The sequence below is a fragment of the Triturus cristatus genome, chromosome 11, assembly GCF_964204655.1.
Source record: "Triturus cristatus chromosome 11, aTriCri1.1, whole genome shotgun sequence".
In the NCBI taxonomy this organism is placed as follows: Eukaryota; Metazoa; Chordata; class Amphibia; order Caudata; family Salamandridae; genus Triturus; species Triturus cristatus.
In genome coordinates, this window is record NC_140594.1 from 1,102,837,926 (window position 1) to 1,102,862,534 (window position 24,609).

Below are 24,609 nucleotides of genomic sequence, written 5' to 3' on the forward strand. Positions count from 1 at the left end.
CGTACCAGGTACAATGAGGATTTGTAGTACAACTGGTGTGACGTTACCGTACCTGCAAGGTTTTAAACTAATGATTGTCGTGAGGTAAAACCATGGTGGAAGTTGGGCCATTAACAACTGAAAATATACTGAGGTTCTCACTATTGTACTGGACAACGCTATCCCTCATTTCGAGGCGCGGAACTCAGAACTGACAGGTCATAGCACATCTGGTAAATTCTGCACAGCTTGATGTTTATCATTATTTAAATGGATGCAGCATTACCATTCCAAACTACCAGCCAATGGTAATGCAGGCCTAAAATGGGGCGAGGTGGAGTGAAGTGGGTAAAGGGAAGGGGACAGTGTACAATGCAGTACTGACAGTCATGGTAGTGGCAGATTAGTGACAAATTGTCCCTTGAAGTGTAGGGTCTGGAGCTGTTCCAAAGTTGTGTTGAATAGTTTTCATTATTACTTCCTACAAGTGAACCTTCCATTTCTGACCTCCAATTGAAGTAGTGTTGCCAGAATGGAGTGATCTATTGAGTGTATAGGTTTCAGGCTTGTTTCTCATATATCTTTTAACAGTACCACCTATACCAATTAAGCCTATTGTTAACACTGTGCATGGTAATCTGGCAATTAATGTAGATATCAAAGATGGAAAGGATTGTGATCTCTGCCTAGTTCTGTGCACTATGTTTAAACAGACTACATAAAGTGTTTGGACGACAAAAATATGTATGGTGCTCGACAGTAGCCAAGATCTGCTTTAGTATTGGTGGTAGCCACCATGTTCCCAGAATTTTTTGAAAGACATGTTGTGATGCTTCTAAACAGGAGGAGGCAAAGTAAGCTGGAGGTCACCATCTGATGACCAGGAGAACTCAAGTTATAAGTGAGAGATATCATGAGCAATACGGGCTGGCTTACCAGTACTCAAAAGAAAGCTCTGGAAATCATAACTTGAAAAATTCACAGGTTTATCCTAACTTAGAAGCAGAGACCAATCTCAAGGAAACTACAGGGATCAAATGAACACAAGCATGCATTGTGGTTGGAATACAGAGGAGGACATTTCTAAAAACACATGAATATATGTAGTCTGGAGTACACAGAATGGCAGAAAATCAGGGAGAAGAATCCTTGATTGCCGCAGTGAATGTAGGCAAAACTTTCCGAATAATTTTCACCCGATTTGGGTTCAGCATGACATGTTTTGTGCAGATCCATCAAGGAGGGGGGAGGAAGGGTGGGCAGGAAAACGTGCAATTTCGATTTTAAATTCCAAAGAAATCTTTGTTCTCTGATACTGAAATATCGCTCAATGGAATTACAACAAACTTGGCATGAAAGTAGAACTCACAACTTTACTTAAACATCTGTGCTTCGTTTGGTGTAAATCCGTTAACTAGCTTTTGAGCAATTGGCATTTAAATTTTTTTTGATTGGGCTTGAAAGGGTTAAACATTTAGAGATATCTGGACCATTACTCTGCAGATGGTTGTGCCAACCCACAGCCTTAGCATAGATCCTGGCTGCAGCTTTGATTATAACTTATATTAAGCTCCGCAATCAACAACTTGCACAAGAGCCAAGCAAATCATCACTCACATACCTAATACAACAATTGTAATCTTTAAATATCTCATACCTATAAGCAAGAATACCTAAAAGCACAACATGATTAAATAACTACACATATTCAAACCAATACTTAGCACTACATTCATGGCTGTCTATTTCATAGTCTTAAGGGGAATGTGGTATGTAATGGCATCTGTAAGACTATTTTCAATTTTCGTAATTGCATCTGTCCCATCATGACTGCTGCATTTGCTTTTCTTTAGTAAAGATTTTTTAAGCGAATATTGAATATTTTTCTACAGTAGGTAAAGGTGTTATTACCAGTTTTTTTTTTTTTTTTAAATATCTTCGAGTTTTTTGATACAACAACATAATTATCATGGAGCATCCAAAGTAAGGCTTCCAAAGGATAAATATGTTAAAGCAGCGAGCGTGCAGCATCCACCATATCAGAAAACACTGAAGGGCAACGGAGGGAGAGAAATCTCCTGCGACATCCAGCACCACCACAACACTGAGTGCCCAGCAGCAAGGCAGGCCCAGCATCACAGGGCATTCAACTTAAAATTCCAGTTCATCCCGACACCATGGACACAGCATTAGCAATTTCCACTCCAATGTACCACCCTCATCCATTTGGGGCCTTAGGTCATAGTAACGCAACCAGGGTCCCCATACCATGCCAAATTTGCGGGGGCACCCAAAGCTTCTATATGTGACATGCTCAGCGGCCATGTACATGTCCATGCTCGACTTACATTCATGCAGAGTGGGGACCTCCAGCACGACCCAGTATTTTGCTACATACTCTGCCACAGTCAAACCCAGATCACAAAACAGGAGATGCGCCCTCAGGACGTCAATCTCCGTCGGTATCTCTAGGATAACATATTTTGGGTCAAGTGGTACATCAACCTTCAGGATAGCCTGGAGTTCTTGGACAACCCTTGTCCAACAGGTCTGGATAATGTGTCAACTCCAGAGTGTGTACAGAAAGTCCCCTCTGACCTCCACACATCGCAAACAATCTGAGGGAGCGGCCCTACCAATCCAATGCAGCCTGGCTTGGTCGTAGTAAACCAGATGAAGGACCCTAAACTTTATGAGCCATACCCTTGACTTTATTGCAACTTCCCACGGGTATATCAAGGCTGCCACCAAATCAGTATCATCAATCTCCTCAATTCCACTCTCCCATCTATCTCACAGTGTGCCTAATGTGTCAGGGACATTTTTGTCAATGGTTTGATAAGTGTACGAGTTGGCCTTGCTCCCCAGCTCCTCCATGAGTAACCTGCCCTCAAGTGGGGAATATTCAGGTATATCAACAGCGTCTAAGCTCTCAGCCAACCAGGCATGCCGGAACTGTGCAAATTTCAGGTGTTGATTCAGATGAGGTGATATTCCCGCCTAAGGGAGGGGAAGGGCATTGGGTTCCCATCTTCCAGGACATCTCCTACTCTGGAGTCAAATCCACGTAATTTCCCCAATTCCGTCATCCTGCCCCTTCCCACAGTGGGGTGCTCCTAGATTCCTAGCATCCCATCGTCGACGCCACACTCCCAGTGTTAACCTGCGTACCAGGTAGTAACCTGCTCGCACCAGCACCATCATATATATAGTATAGAGGGGAACGCGTAAATTCGGGCAGTTGTTACCAAACTTAACCATAACTTCACTTTGATCGCAGTTTTTTTGTGTAAATTTATTTGAATTTTTGTTTGATATCATATTCTCCAACTTCTTTAAAATGATTCTCATCCCCGCTGCAAAACGCTATTGGCTATGTACTGGGAGTTGGTCTAGTGGCCTTCAGGGGGGTTGTATAAACAGAGGAAGCAATCTTGAATATGATACACAGTGTTAAATACAAAAAGAAATCCTGAATGACCACACAGCAGGTTAAATATGAAACTATTTCTCGTGGAAATAAGGGATTTACTTAAAGTAAGTAGAGCAGGGTATAAACATAGAAAGCCACCTTTGAAGATGTGCATAGAGTAAACAGGGAATGACTAGCTAGAAAAAAGGAGACGGGTGCATCTTACATTACAACAAGCATATAGACTAGCTACTCCCTTTCTTTCAAACAGGCTTCCGAGGAGGAGCCCCAACAACTGACTCTATAATTGCATTATCGGCCCTCTGTCACCACGCAACTCAGCATCGCCAAGCTCCACTGTTTTGCTGCTTTATCGATTTAACTGCAGCTTTTGATAAGGTTAACAGGCATTTGTTGTGGAAGAAGTTAGCGAATTGGGACATTCCATCTTCACTTTTAACAGCTATAATGTCACTTTACTCGGAAACCTGGGTGCAGGTGAAAACAGGCCCCACGTCTCTCTCGGCCAAAATGTACACTGCGGGTGGTTTCAAGCAAGGCTGTGTGCTTGCTCCCCATCTTTATAATTTGTATACTGCTGACTTAAGCAAAGCTCTTGCTAATAAATGCTTGGCCCCACCTCGACTAGGAAATCGTTCTATACATATTCTTCAGTGTGCAGACGACATAGTCATCATGGATCATACCAAAGTGGGCCTCCAACGAGCTCTGGCTAGCTTCCATGAATATTGTACTTCCAACTATCTTACCATCAATCCAGACAAAACCAAGATCTTAGTAATAGGTCGGCAAAAACACACAAAAAACGTATTACATGTACAATAGGCTCCAGGATAATTATTACAGTGCAGAAATATAAGTATTTGGGGATATGGCTCACAGAAACAGCAAAACCCACCGCTCATAAAAAGGATCTGATCCATAAATCGACGGCTATAACGTATGGTTTAACTAAATTGAACAATAAGCTAGATAGTCCGTCAGCAGAGGCTATAAGAAAGGTCACTCAAGCTTCACTTCTACCAGCACTTTTGTATGGGCACCAAGCATTTCCAGGCGCTTGTTCAGAAACTTTAGAGCGAGCTCAGTGTGTGGCCTATAAAATAATTTTTCGACTACCAAAACACCTTTCAAGGGCAAGGCTTAGATTAGAGCTTGGGTTAGTTAAACAATCACTAACTCTCGAGGCCGACTTTCTAAAATACTATATTTGAATTTTAAAATCTTCAGGGGATATCTTAAGTAGCTGCCTCAGAGACATATTTGAAAACACTGGTTCGCCATCTCATGAAAGCCATGGATTCCATTGAAATAAATAAATCAGCACTTGCTCTGACTTGCATTTTCTATACCATCTGGAAAAAGCGTATCAACAAACAAGTACAACAAGTTTCTTATCAGCAAGACCAGGCTGCATTAAAAACATTACCTTTCCAGATACCGCTGAACGACTCATATTTAATAAATAAACCTCAGCCTTATCTCATCGCCTTGCTCAACCCTAAGGCCAGAAGTGAGATTATGTACATGCGACTGCTGGCGCTCCCAATCGCAGAATTCAGTCAAGCTTGGGCAGACCAAAGCACAGGAGGAGCACGCCGCCTATGTGAATATAAACGAGAATCATGGCTGCACCTTCTGTGCTGCTGCCCGACTTTAACTACAGAAAGGAGGCTTCTCCTTAGAGCCCTCTGCTTGAAAGAAAAAGTAACCACCTCCCAGGGAGCCTCAGCTCTATGCTTTACACAAAATTAACTTTATATCTTGGCTCGCTGTGGAAGATTCGTTTCAAACTATCAGGGGTGCAATGTACCCTGGCTTGGCTCCCCGACCTAGTCCTCGAATTGTTCAAACGCTGATATTGGACTACTTTAAATACAGGCCTGCCAAAGTCCATTTCCCCATATAATCGCCAAGCATAATCACTTGACAAGAAAAAGACTCTCAGCAAAAAGAACAGAAATTAAAGCAGCCTTGGTGACTTGAAGGAGCCAGCAGGATAACTCTTTCTTATGGCAATACAAAAGCAATGCCCAAGCTATGATAAGAAGTCCTTAAACAAACACTGGCATTTTAATTATTGCACTTTTTTAGACCTGTTTTATTTTTATGTATTGTGTGGCTTTTTCTTTAGTTTTTGTTCTTTTTTTTTATGCTCGATTGTAATGCAATGGTTTTAATTAACTTATGCATTTAAATAAATAAATAAATACTAACTAGTTCTAATATCAGAAGTTTCGGAGAAAGGATGAAATTAAGCAGAAGGCTTTTGGAGAAAATGAAATATGCAGATACCCACATTTGTTCCAGGATATGTAACATCCACAAGTTGGCCATAGCATCTAAACTGGGTCGACCATCTGAAGGCCTGCTGACTTTGATCAGCATTGCATTAAACTGTGTTGCCAACGAGCTTAGCACTAATAGCCCAGACACCCTAGCAATCAGGTTAAAAGGCAGATCAGATAAGATTATAGATACCATTAACATCTACGCAAGGGAAGCCAGAGGGGGGATATCCCCCATGCTACAAGCTCTTCTTTAGCTGCTGGACTCGAGAGGGCCTGAGCACCTATTAGTAATAGGTGGTGACTTCAATGTGACCTTGAGCCCCTAGACAAGGAGGACATCCACAAACTTAATGAGGAGGGTAAGTCATGGTCAGTCCCACCCCTTGATCTCCCACCAATCTAGAAGTAGTCACATTCAGTACTCCAAATAAATGCACTGACCCAAGAATATAGGCTGCGTGCCACGGGTGGGAGAACACGCATAGACAGAGGAGGGGAACCTACTTTCATTGTCCCAGCCTAATTTGTAAAAAAAATGTGCCTGGGCCTTTGTCAGGAGGGCACTGCAGTTTTAACCACCCACCACCCATTACCTCCGCTAGCGCTGTCAACGACAATACCTGCACAACTACTAACCATAATACAAGTGTGATAATTCAGACTATTCCAGGCCCCCAAAGCTATAACAATGGCTTGGGTGGCAGGAATTAATAATTTGTAAAGTATATTGAATTAATAATCAGCTTTTGTTCCACTCATCTCTAAATTATGCAGACAGACCCACCTTGTGGCAGACTGTAATAAGTGCCAGTGTTGACAATTAAGTGCCGGTGCTTAGTGCCGGAAACCACCAGCTCAAATTAAGCACTGGATATTGGGAGGGTAGAACGTGAGGCAGCTCCAACCGTGGTTTTGAAAGTCAAATCTCTAGGTATATGATCCCAGATTCAGGTTTACTAACTCATCAGTGCTGTTCTTTTCGAACAATAAAAATGATCCATTCCTAGGACTTCTGCACCAGAGTCGGACAGGATTGGCCTTTGTGTTGGCAAGGTACAACCTAACAGCATATTGCACATTTTATGGGGAGTGAGCAGTTATTGACTATGATGAGCACGCCATCCTGGTTGATAGCACAGATTGGGCCATAGCTCTGGACTGCGCTCAAAGTTGAAAGAAGCGGTAGGTTCTGATTTGCTCCACTTTTAAAGTCCATACATTTTTTCTCACTTGTAAAATTGAAGCAGCAAGCTTATTCTCCAGAAACTACCATCTTTTACATGTCCCTGTAGTCAAAGCGGCTCCAAAGCAGTCTATAGAGCCGCAACTGGACACCGACCAGAAACAGCAACATTTTAGTTTACCCTTGTAGGGTCTCTAATGATGTGTTTAATACTGTTATATAAAGTGTTACTCTGGAGTTTATGAATAGTGCAAATTCCAGTTAGATTGATAGAGCTCATTTTAAGATCTTATTTCTGCCTGAGTCTATTTTTAGCAGATAATATCATGATATGCTTGTGTGGCCAATAGTTAGTTCCCTAGCTGGCTTACAAAATGTTTCAAATTGTATGAAAGCTGCCTGGATATATTTGTTTTTAATTTATGCAGGTCAAAGTGCCCTCCCATTTTCTCTACTGACCACTCAAGAACATTACACTTTCACTTGAAGCATACATTCACAAACCACAAATAAACATTTCATCAAGTGCAAAATGAGAACAGAGTGTACCATTCACTCACTAGATGATATACCAACATTAAGCAGGCTTTCAATCATCATCTTGGTGAGAATTTAGGAGGAAGACTTATTTTATAGTCATTAGTAGTGCCTTTTGTGTGCCAAAAATGCAAAGCTACATTTACAAAAATGTTTCATGGCAAAGCATAAGGACTAGTTCTTCATCAACTAGTCTGGAATCATTTATAGTAAATGTTGGAAGCACATTGAAGACACACCACATTTTACAGATAAGAGTAAATTCTGATGCAGATCTGTTTTCAGAGACTAGTGCTGTGACATGTAGATGTGTGTTAGATGGGGACGGATGGTGAGTTTAAGTATTCTGCGAGATCGTGCACAGAATGTAAAGTCTTACACAAGCCTTGTGAGATCTAATGCCTGAATGTGGTACTGCTTTTTTGTAATATGATGTAAAGGCTTTATTGTCTCTTATGACAAGATATCATGACAGCTGTAGAAAGGGGTTCTTTATTGGACCGTTGGTCATGACTGCTGGTCAGTGAGGCTTTTGATATAACATGCTTTACCTAATATTCATCTGGGGAGTATCCCAGGTCTTCATCTTGTCTCTTGTCATCTTCAACCTCTACATAGAGCCCCGGGGTACTATATTCACCAACAACAGTGTCAAAATTCACCAATAAGCTGACAATACGCAAATCAATTAAAAAGGCTTCCAGCCATACAATGCCTCAACCACTGTGTGCACCTCATCCAGACCTAGATGCCTAGAACATCCCTGAAGCCCAACACCACTGAAAACCAAAACCTACTACTATTCAAGAACAACAAGCAACAATTAGTCCAAACCTGTCACCGACAGGAACCCAGATGGCTTTGTACTCTTAAATACACCTAACACTACGCGAGTCTGGTTTACCCTGGACAATGATCTCACCCTCAGAGAACATATTACCAAGTAAACCAAGAAGGCCTGGTAACAGCTATATCTCCTAAACAAAGTGAAACAGATCTTCACACAAACCAACATCAGTACAGCTGTTCAAGCCATTGTACTCCTGCATCTGATGGTGGCAACGCCCTGCTTCATGGTCTTCAGGCTCCACACTATCCCCCATTAAAGGCATCCTACAAGCTGCAGCATGCCTCTTCAAAGGTCTGAAGAAATATAACCACATCACTCAACCCAGATGGACATCCACAGGCTCCCCTTGCTGGCCTGCACCATCTTCAAAATTAGCTGATTTATCTACAAGCACATCACAATTGGGAACCCCACATATGTGGCTCTAGCTCGTCGCCTCCACGGGCTTTCAGCACACCCGCAGCCAAAACATCATCCATCTCAGATAAAGAATTACAAAAAAAGGAAATTATTCAACACAGGTTCAGCAACAACATCCATGAATCAATCAGGACTGCCCCAACACTGCTCTAATCAATTGTGTTGACAGTATCCTTGCCTTTGACCCTGTACAGAGTTCAGCTGCCTCTTGGCTTGGTTCGATTAAACAAATACCACCAACATTCATACATCCAGTTGCAAAGAGACTAAGAAGCATTGGCGAGCTGTATCTCATCTGAAGGTGGCAGAGGTGGGAAGCTTGACTAATGTGTCTATGTTTCCAAGCTTTGAGAACCAAATGTGCTGCAACCCTTGTAAAAGTCTTGCACTTCAGGGACCAATTCTCAGTAGGTACAAGCGACAACTTAGTACCATGTATGTTTTCCCCATTCATGTAGAAATTGTTGTCACTGTCTAACCATGCAAAATTTATGAGTAGTGAGGTAAGTGAACCAGAAAGTAACCAAGCGTAGTGCTAGAAATGTGCACATAGATTACAGCCATAGTACTGTGAAAGAGCAAGTATGCAAAGGAAGATGACGCTTCTTCATGGTTTAAGTAGACAGCTATATTAACAATTGCATCATTAGGATACAAGGTCTGCTTGAAGTATCATGGGTAACTGCTAGTGGCAATGACTGAGTTCTGTGTGGTCAAGCAGAACTGGAGTGCCATTGCGAGATTCTGTTAGCATCACTGGCGTAGGTGAAGTTTGTGTGACGCGGCAATGTTCGACAGCACTGTGGATGCTTTGTGTGCACAAGTCATTGAGACTGTGGCATCCACCTGCGTCATGCATTAATGTTTATGCCACAGCACATCATGCACTTGTGAGATTGTTGCTCCTGTGACTGTGTCAATTATTGTGAAAGGTAGACTGTAAGTGCATGCAGGCTCTATGAACCGAGCTGGCCGCTTACAATGTATCCGTGTACTGGGGAGGGGCTTGCACATGGAAAAACCAGCCTGGGTGAATGCACTGAGGGGATACAAGCAAAGGAATCAAAGGGCGGTTTTGTCCTGTTAACTATATTTATCAAGGGTGACAAGGGCATCTTGGAGAAGACTGAGACAGCGAAAATGCACACATTCAGGAAGACACTTGTAGTACCTTCCTGAATTCCAGTAAGTGAGGCTGAGTGCATTTCTAGATGCACATTGTTCCATAAGCAGCTATCTTGTAGTGAGAAAGATCTTCCTCTAACTGCAACCTCCCTCGAGAATGCTGATAATCAGATCTTGGCGGGTCTAGATTGAGGATCAGAGCTCTGGTGGAGAGCTTTATAAACCAAGCCTATTCTTTATCTTGCATTTTTCCAGAATCTAGAGCCACTGGCATTGTGCAGGCTGGGTGTGGATTATTTTTTGGCCTTGAGTGATCATGGGGCTTAAAGCAGGTAGCAGCATTTGTTCAAGGCATGAGTGGTTTGTCCCTCTGGCTTTAGTATTAATACTACAATTGAAGGTGCAATCCTTTTCTCCCTCTTCAAGGTTTCCTGCCAGTAGCTGGTGATCATGGTGGGAAGGCACCAGTAGAGTTATGTGGCAGCAACAGGGTGAGAAAAGTTTGCTGATGAAGTAAAGTAGGCTATGTTATTACACTGTTAGGAACACCGTGCACTATTTGGACTCATTCCATCCTGGACACATTACAGCCTGGGTGAAGAACATGCCCAGGTTCCCACGGCCTGTCTGAGTGCCGAACCAGGCGCTCAGACCAATCACAACGCTGCAGTGCAGTGTTGTGATTGGCTATGGGGAGCCTGCTGCTTCCTGCTTCCAGTTCTGGTCGGTAGATACGACGGAGGAGAGACGCTGCAATCACGTACGTTTTTTCTTTTTTTTTACACCCGCTCAACCCCCATCCCCGATCGGCGCGGGCCACCACTGGTTTTTGGTGGCAGCAGGATAGGAGAACTTCTTCACAATGGTGAAGAGTTCTTTGTTGCGGTTTGTGCTGGCTTCGAAGCGGTCTGTTAAGGCGTTCTTGATTCTTTCAGGAGGTGGTGGTCCTGGTTGAGTGCTGTCCTGTAGGTGGTGCAATCTTTCGTCCTGTGCTGATGCTCCATTTCTTTCCTAATTGTCAGCAGTTGCACTTGGTAGATAGCAGTTCCTCTGTGAATGAGCTGGCTCTTTGGTTGGTCCTTTGGACTTGGCTGTCTTGACGGAAGCAATACCGTCGGTACATTCTGTTATCCACTGGGAAAAGTTTTTTGCTACTTGTTGTGGTCAGGTGTAGAGCCCGGGAGGTGGGACCAGAGAGCAAAGTTCCAGTAGTGTTCTGATATCTTCTTCCAGTCAGAGTGCAAAAGACTGCAAGCAAAAATCTGAAACAATGGATCATTTACTATTTTTTGGCCAGCTTATTGGAAAGTCAGCGTGCTCTGGCTAAACCACCTTTTCAGGGACAAAGGAGTATGGTACATTAATGCACACTTGTGAGATAAGCATGTGATTGAGAACCTCAAATCATACAGTGCAGTGGTTCATGACCTTCTCACATCACTAAATCACTACTGGAAGCTGGGACCATAGTCCAAGCAATTTCGATGATTTGAACCTTAAAACAATACATAATATTACAGAATTAAATATACATCAGATACACATTATGAAATATTTAATTTACAAATGAAAAACTTTACAAAAAGCTGAATTTCAATTTTAATTGGAAGGTGTGAGCTTTTCAATATTTGGTGTTCTTCCTAAAAGTCAAATCGAGATGCTAGACTTCACCACATCTACTATTTTTTTGCTCTCAAAGCATCCTCACTTTTGGTTGACGCAAACCAGGCCTTCTTTTAAGGCCACTAATTGCCCATACTAGATTCTGTTTTCTGTACTTGTGTTGCTTTCATGACTCAAGCTAACAATAGCAACTTGTAGCCTTCAATTTGTATTTCCTTCACAATTCCAGAGCATTTAAAATGTTTATATTTTATATATTGCTTTTTTATGAACATATACTTTATTAGCTAACTAAAATTATAAAATGTACAAAACAATTGCATCTCCCTAACCAGGAGACATGGACCCATGGTAGTCCACAATCTACAGGTTAAGAACCACTGACATATTGTGTTTTCAATGTTATAGTTTTATAGTGAAATTATGGATGGAACACTCAGAATGCACACATGTGTGACCTTTTATGGCTGAGATATTGAGGATAAGATTGAGTGGTATAGTACCTCTGGTGCTGGTGTTATGGAATATTTTGTACATTTTGAGTGTACTAACTGGTGGGTCTGTATGCATGGTTGACAATGCTGGGTCGCCAGGGGTTGCAACTGTGACTCCTTAGCCACCTGTTACGAATTCTGCAACTTTCGGCCCCTGGCTGTTTGTCAGCTTTAGCAGGTGCTCTGGTGGCATAAACTCAGCTACAGTGTGAGCAGTGTTGAATTGCACTGCAGAGCTGAAGCTCTTCCTGCAGAGACATCATGATGGCCTGCAAGCTGGGCCTGGGTGGGGGCAAGAACTCAGCTCCCTTGTAGCTATTGTGACCCCGGGCTTGCTGCCACAGTCCTTGAGTTGATACATTTTATCTATATGCTGCGGGAATGGACCAGGAAGCTGAGCAAATAAGCATGAAGCACGCCTAGCATGGCTAGGCATGATTAGACAGTGACTAGCTACACGTGCTGCAGCTAGCAGCACGTGTGTGTAAGTGCAAGCATGCACCTGCTGCACCCAGCCCTGGCTGAGGACGAGGCGCCTGGTGAGGTATGTGTACCACCGTGTGGGACCACCGACCAGGGCTCCGGGCCGTCAGTTTGGTAGCTCGTGAAAGTGCTACTAATGATGATGGCCCTGGCCAAATTTAATGGCCAGTCCCCGAGCTGCAGTAAACGCTACGCTGACGCGGCGGGTCCTTGGAGTTGGAGTCGAGTCAGATTCGTGCCTGCTGGGAGGGTTCTGGGTGACAAGACTCTAAAGCAGAGGTCATCAAACTTTTTTTGGATGCCAAGACCCCTTGTAAAATTGTTTAGGCAAAAGGACCCCTTCCTGACAACAATTTCTGGAACATGGTTCTCCTCATCATAGACAACCATAAACATCCCCAATTCCCATGGCAAATAATTTGTACAGTGGGGAAATAATATTTAACAGTTTTTAGAAAATCAAAGGTTTGTGGGTGACTGTGGTTCGGTGTCAGATGCTTACCACACCGTTCAAACGAAAAGTCTCCAAAAAGAATTTTCCAAAAATGCACAATTGTACTTATTTTTCATAAACAAAACATAATTTGACAAAACTAATTTGGATGATAACACCTTATGAACTATTGTGATGAGTGTGCCTGTTTTTCTCCAGAGAGGCGGTCAATCTGTGGTTGCACCTCATTATTACCAGATCAAAACCCAAATAAAGCAATAAGCAACAAAAAGGTCACCAGTCCAGCTTTGCAAAGGGCCTTCTACTACACGGCAACATGTGCTACTGCTTTTTAGTAACTTTTGAACGGGTTGAGCTATAAGCAAATTTCTTTTTTGTTAAAATCAGAAGATTATGAGTCCTATGCTGGATTATGTGGCCAATGCGAGAAATCTAAAATTGTGTAAAAAAATCGCTGCATCTGCACAATCACATAATCCCAGTGGCCCTGGCTATAATGGCTTTAATGCATGGGCTGCAACTTTAGTACACGGCATCTTAGGAAAACCATACTAAATTTCATGGATGCTGACAGCGTGGCTTTTACAGCTGCATGGAACTGGAGGTCGCTGAACATCATTCATCATAATTAAAGCATACCATTTACAATCATTAACGATGAACTGTAAATTCTAAGTAGAATGCATTCTTTAATTCTAGGGGAGCAAGTGGTCCCTTAATCTTCTTTCACAATTTCTAAAAAGGTTTTTATTTTTAACATTATAAAAACAAACGCTTCTATTTTAGCAAAAACTGACTCCTGGTTATATTAGCTTGCTCCTGTTGTTGACCTTAGTCATGTTTGGGGGAGGGGTGGGGCTGGAGGGATTTGAGTGTTTGAGCGTGAGGGCGGGGTCAAAGGTGTGACTATATACAAAATATTCTGTATTCAGTTTAGGTCTTTCATTGTCGGGTAGCTACATATAAAATAATGAGCAGCTTAAATTACAAATACATTTAAAAACTTGTTACTCAGTGGGAAATGCACTATAGTACATTATGAAACCTCTATTAGTTAATGCACTGCAAAGGTCTGTGTGTAAGTACAGAGCCACAGAATTAAATCTTGGTTGGTGCAGTGGAGAATAGTGATTTGTGTATTTTTAGAGCTACGAAGTCACAGCCTGTGACAGACAGCACAGAGACTATATTAGTCATTATTTTAAACTTCCATTACATGCAGTATAAGATAAACTGCTACAAAATTTGCAAAATGTTTTTCGATAAAATGGTGCTTCCAAATGATAGATTTTAGTAACACCCAGATCGTACGTAATGCAACGTTTTTTACATAACCGTCCCTTCAACACCTCCTCAGGGATAGTAAGTGCTGTGTAATACAATCACAATTAAAAGCATGCGCTTCAGAGCTCAGTTGTCCACCTAGAAACACCTTTTCTAGTAGGGTCTTTCAGTACATTAAAACTTTTTGTGAAAATGTATTTGAATATGAAACTGAAGTACCCCAACATTTTAACTAATTGTCAGCTCCCGTAACTTGCATCAGGGCTACTGATCCACTGATAAAAAGTCAGCAACAGGAATGTCAGAACAGGAATTCATAATGTTCCTGCCAAGTAAGTGCCAGTTTACAGCAGCAATCTGTGATGCATATCAACGGGTGTTTGGGCACTTCTGGGTATGTGTTTGTGTCTCTCATACTCCTAAATTGCTTCCTTTGAAACTCTTAACGAGGCTATTTCAGGAAACACATTTAGCAACTTGGAAATGACTGACTCTTGCTTAAGTTTTGTGGAAAACGTTGCCTTATTTGGAAGCATGCAGAGCTCACAATAAACAAGAACACAAACCTTCGGTCCAGCCGCACATACGGGTTCTTTACAATTGTACTAACACTTGACCCTAACCCATCCCCATGCCTAATATTGCCCTCCCCAACAGTCTGGCCTCACTCCTTTCTTGAACATTAAAACCCCCCAAATTTGATATATAAAAGACTCCTATTCTTCTAACACATGTCATCATGATTTGTTTGCCAGCCTGCCCAAACTAGCCCAGGCTCTCTGCTCTTGCTTGTCACTCGCCTTCAACACCTCCTCAGGAATAGTAAGCCCTATGTAAACACAATTCCAATTACAAGCATGCACTTCAGAGCTGCTCAGGTGTTAAATTCTTTGCACTGCCACTCAAACAGAATAAATCTTTGTCATCACAAAGCTTCCATCCAGTGATTTGATCAATTAAAGACAGTAACGGCTCCCAAGCATCCTTTACATTTACAGATTATACCGTTTACATTTGCAGATTAATGTGTAGCACACATTTGGAATTCTTTCAGGCAAGCAGGCACTCCGGCAGGAAACCTTGTTTAGCTATCTAACCGGCTTTGGTTTCACACTCCAGGTCCTGAATAACACTCCAGGTGAAGAATTTTACATATTGGAATTAACCGTTCAGAAACTGCTGTCTTTTTCTAGATTCCAGGCAGCAGTGAAGCTGGGAAATGCGCACCCCCTTCCCATGACTCCACGCCCCCCCTGGGGGATCATGCCCCTCTGTTCTTGAGTGACTGACTAGACTCAAAGCAAGTTAAGGACTGGGCAGTGAGAGACTTGCTTCACTTAATTGTCACTCACTGGCTGATTCGGACTGTCGGACCTCAGGCGGGTCGCAGGGCAGTGAGGCAGTGTGAGAGTGAGACTGACTGAGTCATCACATCGACCCAACTAGAATCTCAGCTCCCCAACTCCTCTAGTGGTGGTGCAGGTCGTTTGACTTAAAGAACGATGGATTAAACCCAGATCTGTGTGACTGGGGGTGAAGGTTTGCATTGTTTGGCATCCAGTCCATCATTTTGTTCCTTTTGCTTTTGTCGCTCTAAGTGGGAAGGGTTTGCCCAGACGTGGGTCCCGTGCTCACTGCGCCACTGGATTCAAGCTAGCATGGCTAATGAGGGGTGATGCCCCGAAACCGGGCCCAGGATGCTTGTTTCCGGTCCAGGGAGGACCTGGCTTGACAATTCGGGCTAGACTTTTCTCATGAGGCACAAGGTCTGGACTGATTTGCATTTGGTATATTGTGAAAATCGGGTGTAAATTGTATGTTTATTTGTTTATTATTACAGCCCTGATGAAGTCCTAAGGTAAGGACGAAACGCATAGGCAGAAAGGCTTTTGATCTATAGAAAATGCAACTGTGATCTACAAATCGATATTGTATTGTCGAATGAAGCAACACGTTGAAGAATCAGCAAATTTGAAATAAGAAAAAAATAAAAGGTTACTGAAACCTGAAGGAAAGATTTCATGGACTCTATTTTTTGATGTTCCTTCCTAACTGTACTCTTTTATTGATTGTGGTTTTGATGACAGTGAAACACAGGAAGTTGAGCATCTAACATTTTTCAATTGGGTGGTACTGTATGTGTTAGTTGCGCACATTGTGTTCCCTTACTGTCATTGTTCTCAGAGTCTTGATTTGCATATGGCTAGGTACCAACTGGGGTGGCGTGGTGAGCAAAAGAACGATGTATTAAACCCAGATCTGTGTGACTGGGGGTGAATGCTTGCATTGTTCAGCATTCCGTCCATCATTTGTTCACTTTGCTTTTGTCACCCTAAGTGGGAAGAGTATGCCCAGACATGGGTCCCGTGCTCACTGCGCCACCGGATTCAAGCTAGCCTGACTGATGAGGGGTGATGCCCCAAAACGTGTCCCAGGATGCTTGTTTTCGGTCCAGGGAGGACCTAGCTTGGCAGTTTGGGCTGGACTGTTCCCATGAGTCACAGGGTCAAGACTGATTTGCATATGGCTGTGTCCAAACTGGGGTGGCGTGGTGAGCAAAAGAACGATGGATTAAACCCAGATCTGTGTGACTGGGGGTGAATTTTTGCATTGTTCAGCATTTCGTCTATCATTTGTTCCTTTTGCACTTACATTAGTGGACATTATATACCAGGCCAGTTTCTCACAACTGGCCAATAAGACATTGTCTGTTTTGAACCTCACTAAGGCCGTACTGGGCATCGGGCAACAGGCGGGCATTTCCCTGGAAGGCTGAAATGGCTGGAGCAGGTTTTATTAGATGGGCTGACTTTGTAGCTGTGCAGCTGTTTTAAAAACACTGCAAAGTTCTCTGTTCAGCAGTTTTCAGGCAATAATAAAAGTGTAAAGTTAACTCTCGTGATTTATTAATGTACCAGCCCAGCGGGTGAGAGAGGGAAGTTTGGCTAGTTGCAGTTTTCACTCATCTAAAGTAGCAAAGAGGGTTAATACACCTGCTGCAAAGAACTTCTGTAATGCAGCGTGGCCTTGGATTTGGAGTGGGACTCATGCCTACTATATGGCTTGGGTGCTGGGTGTCACTAGTCTTTAGAGTGAGTCACTGACTTCAATGCAAGTTCCGGAACAGACTCCCAGTTCAGACCGGGCCGTGAGGGACTTGCTTCAATTAACTGTCACTCATTGAATGAGGCAGACAGTCAGACTTTGTGCGGACCCCGGGGCAGGTAGTGTGAGAGTGAGACTGACTGTGTTGTGACATCGACTCAACTAGAATCTCGACTCTCCGACTCCCCTTGTGCTGGTGCCAGGCATTGTGACCCCTGTGAGCTGCAGCCCATGGGCAAAGCTTTAACAGAAGCAACAAGTAAAGTAAGTTAAGATTATCTGTTTTTGGAGTTGACACAAGATTTTCAAATACCCTGCTGCAAAACTTCAGAAATAATTGTTAAAGAGCACACAGTTCAGGTTCAACTTGTCTAGCGGTCTAACCATCATTTAGCTAATGTGAATAACACATTTATTGCCATTGTTTTATGTTGAACACTGCATCTGTGTAGCCACAGCATGCGCACGCCAGTCGGTGAGGGGGAATGGCCAACAAGACATTGTCTGTTTTGAACACCACCACTAAGGCCTGAATGGTGGTACTGGGCATCGGGCGGAGTTTTCCCGAAAGGCTGGAAGGGTGGGGGACAGGTTTTGTAGCAGTGCAGCAGTTTTAAAAGCACAGCAAAGTTCCTTTTATATACAGCAGTTTTCGGGCAACAATAAAAGTGTCAAGTTAACTCTTGTGATTTATTAATGTACTTACAGGAGAGAGACGGGGGTTTTGTCTAGTGGCAGTTTTCACTTATTCAAGGTAGCACAGGTGGTTTATATGCCTGCTGCAAAGAACGTGTACCATGCATATCAGGGAACAATATTTGAGGTGGATAGCTCAGTGGGTTGCTGCTTTTGCCACAGAAATTCGGTTGTTACTGTGCAGTTCATAGAGTTACATTCTTAATCTAGCACAATGAGCTATGAACTGCCATCTAAGAGCTGCATGCAAGCCGTATGCATTAACTCTATTCTTAAGCGCACTTTATGAATGTAAAATCTGATCATTACTAGTGCTGTAAATCAGGATGTGGAATTTCATTGTGTAAATTCCTGCTTTTGTCCCTCCAAGTTGAACATTAAAGTTGTGACTTGATGTAATATGTTAGTGCTGAGGCGTTGTGCATATTTTGGATGGCCCACCTTTTTGGTACATGTTAGAAAGTTTTGTTTTTTTCCCAGTCTTTCTATCCTGATGTTGCTAAGAAAGGTTTGTTTGGGTAGAAATAAATTCTTATTACTAAAGTCAACCCTAACCACTGTGTTATGTTCTGAATCCTGAGTTTGTGTTTCTCCAGACCAAGCACTCTTAAAAAGGACCTACCAGTATGGATGACATGTGAGTTCTATACCTTGTACTCTCCTTTGCCTCAGGGCTTTACGTGGGCCGGGTCTCACCGTGTCTGAGCACCTGCAGTTTTTTAAGGGGGCCTCAAAACAGGTCTCTATTTTGTGCTCTGTTTTGTGCCCTGGCCCAGGCGGTCCGTTTTGTTTTCCGGACTGCAGTGACAGCAGGCACATTGATGTGCGCGTGGTGAGCGTTGTAGGGGAAGGGAAATCCTTTGAAGAGAGTCGTTTTCTCTCTGGATTTCCCCTTCTCTTTTTGAAACTCAGGAGCAGCAACATTGTTGTGGTGTCACCAGGGCTTTAAGTGGAAGTTTTTTCAATATTATGTACAAGACATAGTTGCTGCTTATTTATCTTATGCAACTAGCAACCAATGACAAAGCCAATAGTCCTGACTTGTAGGTATGATATGACTTGTTGTATCATATATCTGGACGCAATGACAGGAACAGCAAAATACAAGTCAGGTGGCACATTGTGCTAAACACAGATTTTTAGCTCAGGTGTTTTAAGCCACGCCCTTAATTACACTGACCACGCCCCTTTGAGAGACCCCCCAGTTTTTTCATCCCACTTAAAGCCCTGCTTTGCCGTATGTAACATTTTCTATACACTGAGTCACAAACATATAATTCATTGTCTCTGTATGTGTCAGTAATGTATTTTGAAAATGTGGAAGGTTTTGTTTTCGGAGCAGTGATTAATGGAGTAATTTTTAAATGTGGACTGTAACATCTGCATTTGTAAAGCAAGCATTCATGCCTTTGGGCATTCTGGCTCTTAGATAAGATGTTTGTTTCTGATAAGGTATGCTAATGCCGAACAAGCATATTATTGATCAACACAAGTTCTGTACCAGTGATGTGCATGTTTTCTGTAAAAGAAATGAATGATAGTTAACCTGGAAGTGTTCAATGGCTCCACAGATTTAGAAGTATGCATACCGTGCCATGGAAAGGAATGTTGCTGGGAGACCTTGAACTGCATTAAATTGTGATGTTATCTACCTTCCAAGGCTGCAATTTAATCACATTGTACTCTTAGTTTCTACAACAAATGATAAAGTGAACTTGATTTGAACATGATAGGGCCATCAACCTTCCCATTTTATAAATTGTTTGATATAGATAATGACTGATTTCAGCTTGACTGGCATATTTTTCATTGTTGCACGCTATTTGATAAGTTAATCAATGCTACATTCTCTTAATTGTATATCTGAAAATACTACCTGAAACAATGTGTGTAGCTGCATTTTTAATAGGATTTGAAGTATGTCTGTTTATAGGATACTTCTTTTGTATCTGTAGAATCTTCCCAGCCTCTGTGTATGATTTAAGTAACCAAAAGTTAGATCCATCACTTCCTGTGATAGCACCAACCCAAAGGTCATGCAATGTCGCTTCCTTTGATTTCATGGGGTCCAAATGTCAAGAGATGTCACTTCCTGTGATGTCATCAAGTCAAATGCCCCACGATGTCACTTTCTGTAACATCACCTGGCAAGTTAAAGGGCAGGTGACATCACCAGGTCAAAGTTCGTATGATGTCAATTCCAGTGACATCAAGCGGGGGTCACATAGCATGTGATGTCACTTTTTCTACCCCTGCCGTAGTGATGAATCGACATCCATGTGTATATGTGCAACGAAACAAACGTTCCAGCTTAATGAACAGTAGGCTGTTAGACTTTGAGAGGAGGACCAGTCTTATTAGATTATTGTGGAAAAGGTGGTGTTGGAAAAGATTGCATAAGTAGAAATATAGGATTTGATTGCTGGGGTGTACAAGGAACTGAGACGACTTTGTAGAATATGCCAATGTCACAGTAGAGAGCAGGGAGGAGGAGTATGGGTAAGTTATTTGTTTTAAAAATTAAAGGATGGATTAATCAGGCAAATTTTGATGATTGTACAAACCACATTGAAAAACGACTAACTGGGGAAAAAAACTCTTTCCTACAGTATTTCATGATAACATTGATGAACTGAGTAGGTTACGTCATAAAATAATTTTAAGATGGAATGCCCAATGTGCATAAAGCACGGAGATTTCTGTCTGGTAATGACAGTGGAGATTTAAAAGGGGGAATTCAGCAATTTTGGAGGAAGGGCGCAGTGGAGTCTACAGAGGCATTTAAATGGCTTTCTCCATTGGTGATTTCTTCAAACTCCAATAGCAATATTAGAATGCATGTGAACTTCAAGGAACTGTAAATAACAGCACACAGCAGTAGATAGGTATTCCCTAGAAAGAAGTGCTTTAAATGGGCCGTACTGAGTACCGGCACTTCCTATTTTTATCACTCTGAGTACCTGCACTTCTCAACTGCTGAGGACTCATGAAATGATAGGCGCATTGGCTGCTAGGGATGGTAACCTGTCTATGACAGTCAAAACACTTCTGTAGCCCTGAGCCGAGCCCCCACTGTACTATTCAGCGTGGGCTCATTTGCATGATATCCGGGTGTTCACCATGTTATGTTATGTTATGTTAAATGAGTATTTGTAAAGCGCGCAGCTATTCATGCTGTGTAAGGAATCCAGGCAGCCCGGTGACAGTGCAACTAAAAAAGCCATAGGAGGTAAGGAGGTTGAAATGGCTTTAATCCCACCGATTCTTTTGTGTGAGTGTCTGCTTATGTTTGTCTGTTTACCTGTGCGTGTTTTTGTGTGAGAGAAAAGAGGGAGGAAATCAAGACATTCTTGGGGGAATATTAAAGGAAATGTGTGGAATGCCTTGTGAGTGCACATCTTTCTGTGTGTGTCACATGCTCGAGAATAGATAGTACTGTGCCAAGCAACAGCAAATAACAGTATTCAAGCTGCAAATATACAAAACACGGAAATGTTAAAATATCACTTCGTTTGTCTTTTTCATGTGTTTTGGCATGTGCTACAACTAGTATAGAAGTCAATAAGTATGTCCTGTTTTGCCTTTGGCCACGCCCCTAACCACACCCCTAGCCCCGCCCACTCGCACACATTTACAATGAGTACCTGCACTATTTTTTCCCATTGAAAGCACTGCCACAAAGGGACATTTTATGCACTCTTGAAAAGGAAGAAAGTCAGACTACAACTTACCTTTCATGTGCCCTTCATTTGGGTAATGACTTATCCTTCTGAAAGGCGCGTGAAACAATTCAATGTGCCTCAGGGGGTAACTATGTTCTTGCGCAGATATCTCTCTGCTTGGCATTAGCTCTGAGTGTTTGCAAAATCTGCAATGGAGATCTTTTTTATTCACGAAAGTTGCAAGAAAAAAACTTTGCACAATCCATGCTTATAAGATCCATGAGCTATTTTTTGACCTTGAGAATAGGACATCCTCTAGAGAGCAGGACGGCGCCCCGCAGAACACGTTCAAGCCAGGGCTTTCCCGATATTGTCGCTGTAAGGAAATCAAATCTGGGGGGCCCAGGCTGTAGTTAGCAGCCAGTTACTGGAAATGAGCGAACACATTAATGTAATCAGCCTATTATGTCGACCATCAACTGAAAGGAAAAGGAAGCTCCCACCGCTGCAGACGGAGTCAGTTTAGAAAGGGGGGGGGGGGGGGGGGAGGTGTAATTAGGTCCCCATTCCCAGCAGTTGGAAAACTGAGCCAAGCAAAGTGAGACAGGATGTGATTGATGCTCTGTGCCAAAGTCCCCTGTGCTGCTCGCACGACCCTCTAAAAGCGACCGCTTTACGGAGACCTAGTAGAAAAGTCGTACATCGAATTATGTAGGTCAACTGCAAAGTTTCCAACTTGGTAAAAAACTCACAACGTAGCCAGGAGCATCTCATTACGCAAAAATTAAGTATGGTAAATTAAGTAGAATATTAATGCATACATATTGCACAAATGTACACTTCTGCATGCAACTTGTTTTCTTCATCCACTGTGAAATAATTGTCTGTCTCGGTGTGGTTAGGCTCAGATACATGCCCAGTTAATTAATTATCGGGGTTTCCCAACCCTTTCCACCCAGAACGGAGTGAGTGACATTTACTCCTGCCTTTTCACAGGAGTACACTGGCACAGGCTGCTACAGCGGGAAACTACTCATAATCAGGGACACTGGAATTGTGCTGAAGGAGAGGACCAAATTATGCCTCAGGGTTGAATAAAATATGCGGCAAGAAAAGGCAAATGATGTGGTATAATCCTGCACATTTTGTGAATTTTATTACTTCATTGTTTTGTCATTTTTATCCATTTTAATACGCCTTAGCAAAGCTTTCATTAGGACCACTTTAAACCCCACATACAGCAATAAGCTATTGAAGGATGGCCAGTCAACCTTTGCAAAGGGCCCTCCACGGCGCACCAACGCCTGTTGCTGCTTTTTAATAACCTTTGATCCATTTGAGATGGAAACAAACATTTTTAAATTAAAATTGGCATGTTATGCAAAAGACGAAGGATTATGTGGCAAATCCATAATTGTGTGGAAATCTCCACAGCTGCAGAATGGCATAATTCTAGTGGTCCTGCCTATAACATGATCACAAACGTGGTGGGGTTCACCATTTGCAAAGGCATCTTTACATGAACACCCACTATCCTCACCCTGATACTAACTTGGGAGAAACAGCCATTTTGACTCATTGTTTCTATTGATAAGTGAACTTTATGAATGTAAAATCTGATCATCACTGATGCTGTAAGTCCGGATGTGGAATTTAGAAATTGTAAATAGCTTGTTCTGTCCCTCTAAGTTGAACATTAAAGTTGTGACTTGACGTAATATGTTAGTGCTGAGTTTTTGATGGCCCACCTTTTTCCAGTATACATAAAGCGTCTGCCACTCTCCTAGACTGATGGATAACATGATGGGTAGATATGGAGTTAGAAGCAATAACTTGTGGCCACATATATGTCCTCAATCAAAGCTCAGTAAATAGCATTTAAATATGATATGAGGGCCCGATTCACAGAACTAACTTACGACAAATTCCTAAACTTACTACTATTTTGGTATTCACAGAAGGCACTTACTCATTTTGGTATTCACAGAAGGCACATTGATGAGTAAGTGCCTTCTGTGAATACCAAAATTAGTAAATAGTAGTAAGTTTAGGATTTTGTCGTAAGTTAGTTCTGTGAATTGGCCCTGAAACAATAAACACACAATTTATGTTGCCGTGAGTGAGCCAAGAGACAATTCAGTGTGTGGTGTTGAACATAAAAAATAAATACATATCACTATCAATATCTAGGAGGTGGCACTATAGTTCATTGAACCACACATGGGTGAGGCTTTTGTTTGTAGGATAGATTCTGTAAACCGAATAACTATTTCTCCCCAGTTGGTTAGTTAAGAACTGCAATGCATAAATAGGTCAATTACATCTCCGAAATCTGAGTGCTACGCTGCGCTCTGCACAGTATGTAAAACACTCCTTCAAGAAAGGGACACTTGGAAATCTAAGATTGTTTGTAAGAAATGACAAGTGCAAAAATCAGCAATCATCAGACTGTTTTTTGGAATTAAGCTTTTAACTTGTTTTTTGCGAGAATATTAATAATGTGATCTTAGGCCATCACTGCCATTGCAGTGAGATCACTTTGTAGGCTAATGCACATGTGTGCATGTGTTTGTAAGTGTCTTGGTGACCTCAAAGTTGTAACTATTTTATATTAGGCATCTACTTTAGTGTGAGCCCAACTCAGAAGAGCTTCAAAGCACTATAGAAAGCATATGTTTATGTCGGTAGGAACATCTGAAACTTTAGGTTCAGTATATAGGACCCAATTCTGCATGGGGTGGGTGTTGGAAATCAGGCTTTTTAAAAGACAGAACATGAGTAAAAAGTGAATGATATAAAGATATCACTGGGAAGTAGAACGCAGGAGTCTGTGCGCAATTATCAAGTTTACCAAGTACCTAAAAGCACCGCTTTGCTCTCCAAAAATAAAAAAGAATGGTGACTTCCAACGTTTGGCTGAACTTTTTGAAGAAAAGGCTTACATTTGGGCACAAGTATATATGTGTGTGTGTGTGTTGGTAGGGTGTGTT

General features: G+C 42.2%; 1 protein-coding gene across 3 annotated transcripts in view; it reads right to left on the reverse strand.

Moving 5' to 3' along the window:
* THPO (thrombopoietin) overlaps positions 1-24,609 on the reverse strand; it is a 248,356-nt gene that overhangs the window by 35,956 nt on the left and 187,791 nt on the right. The gene's annotated exons all lie outside the window — the stretch shown is intronic.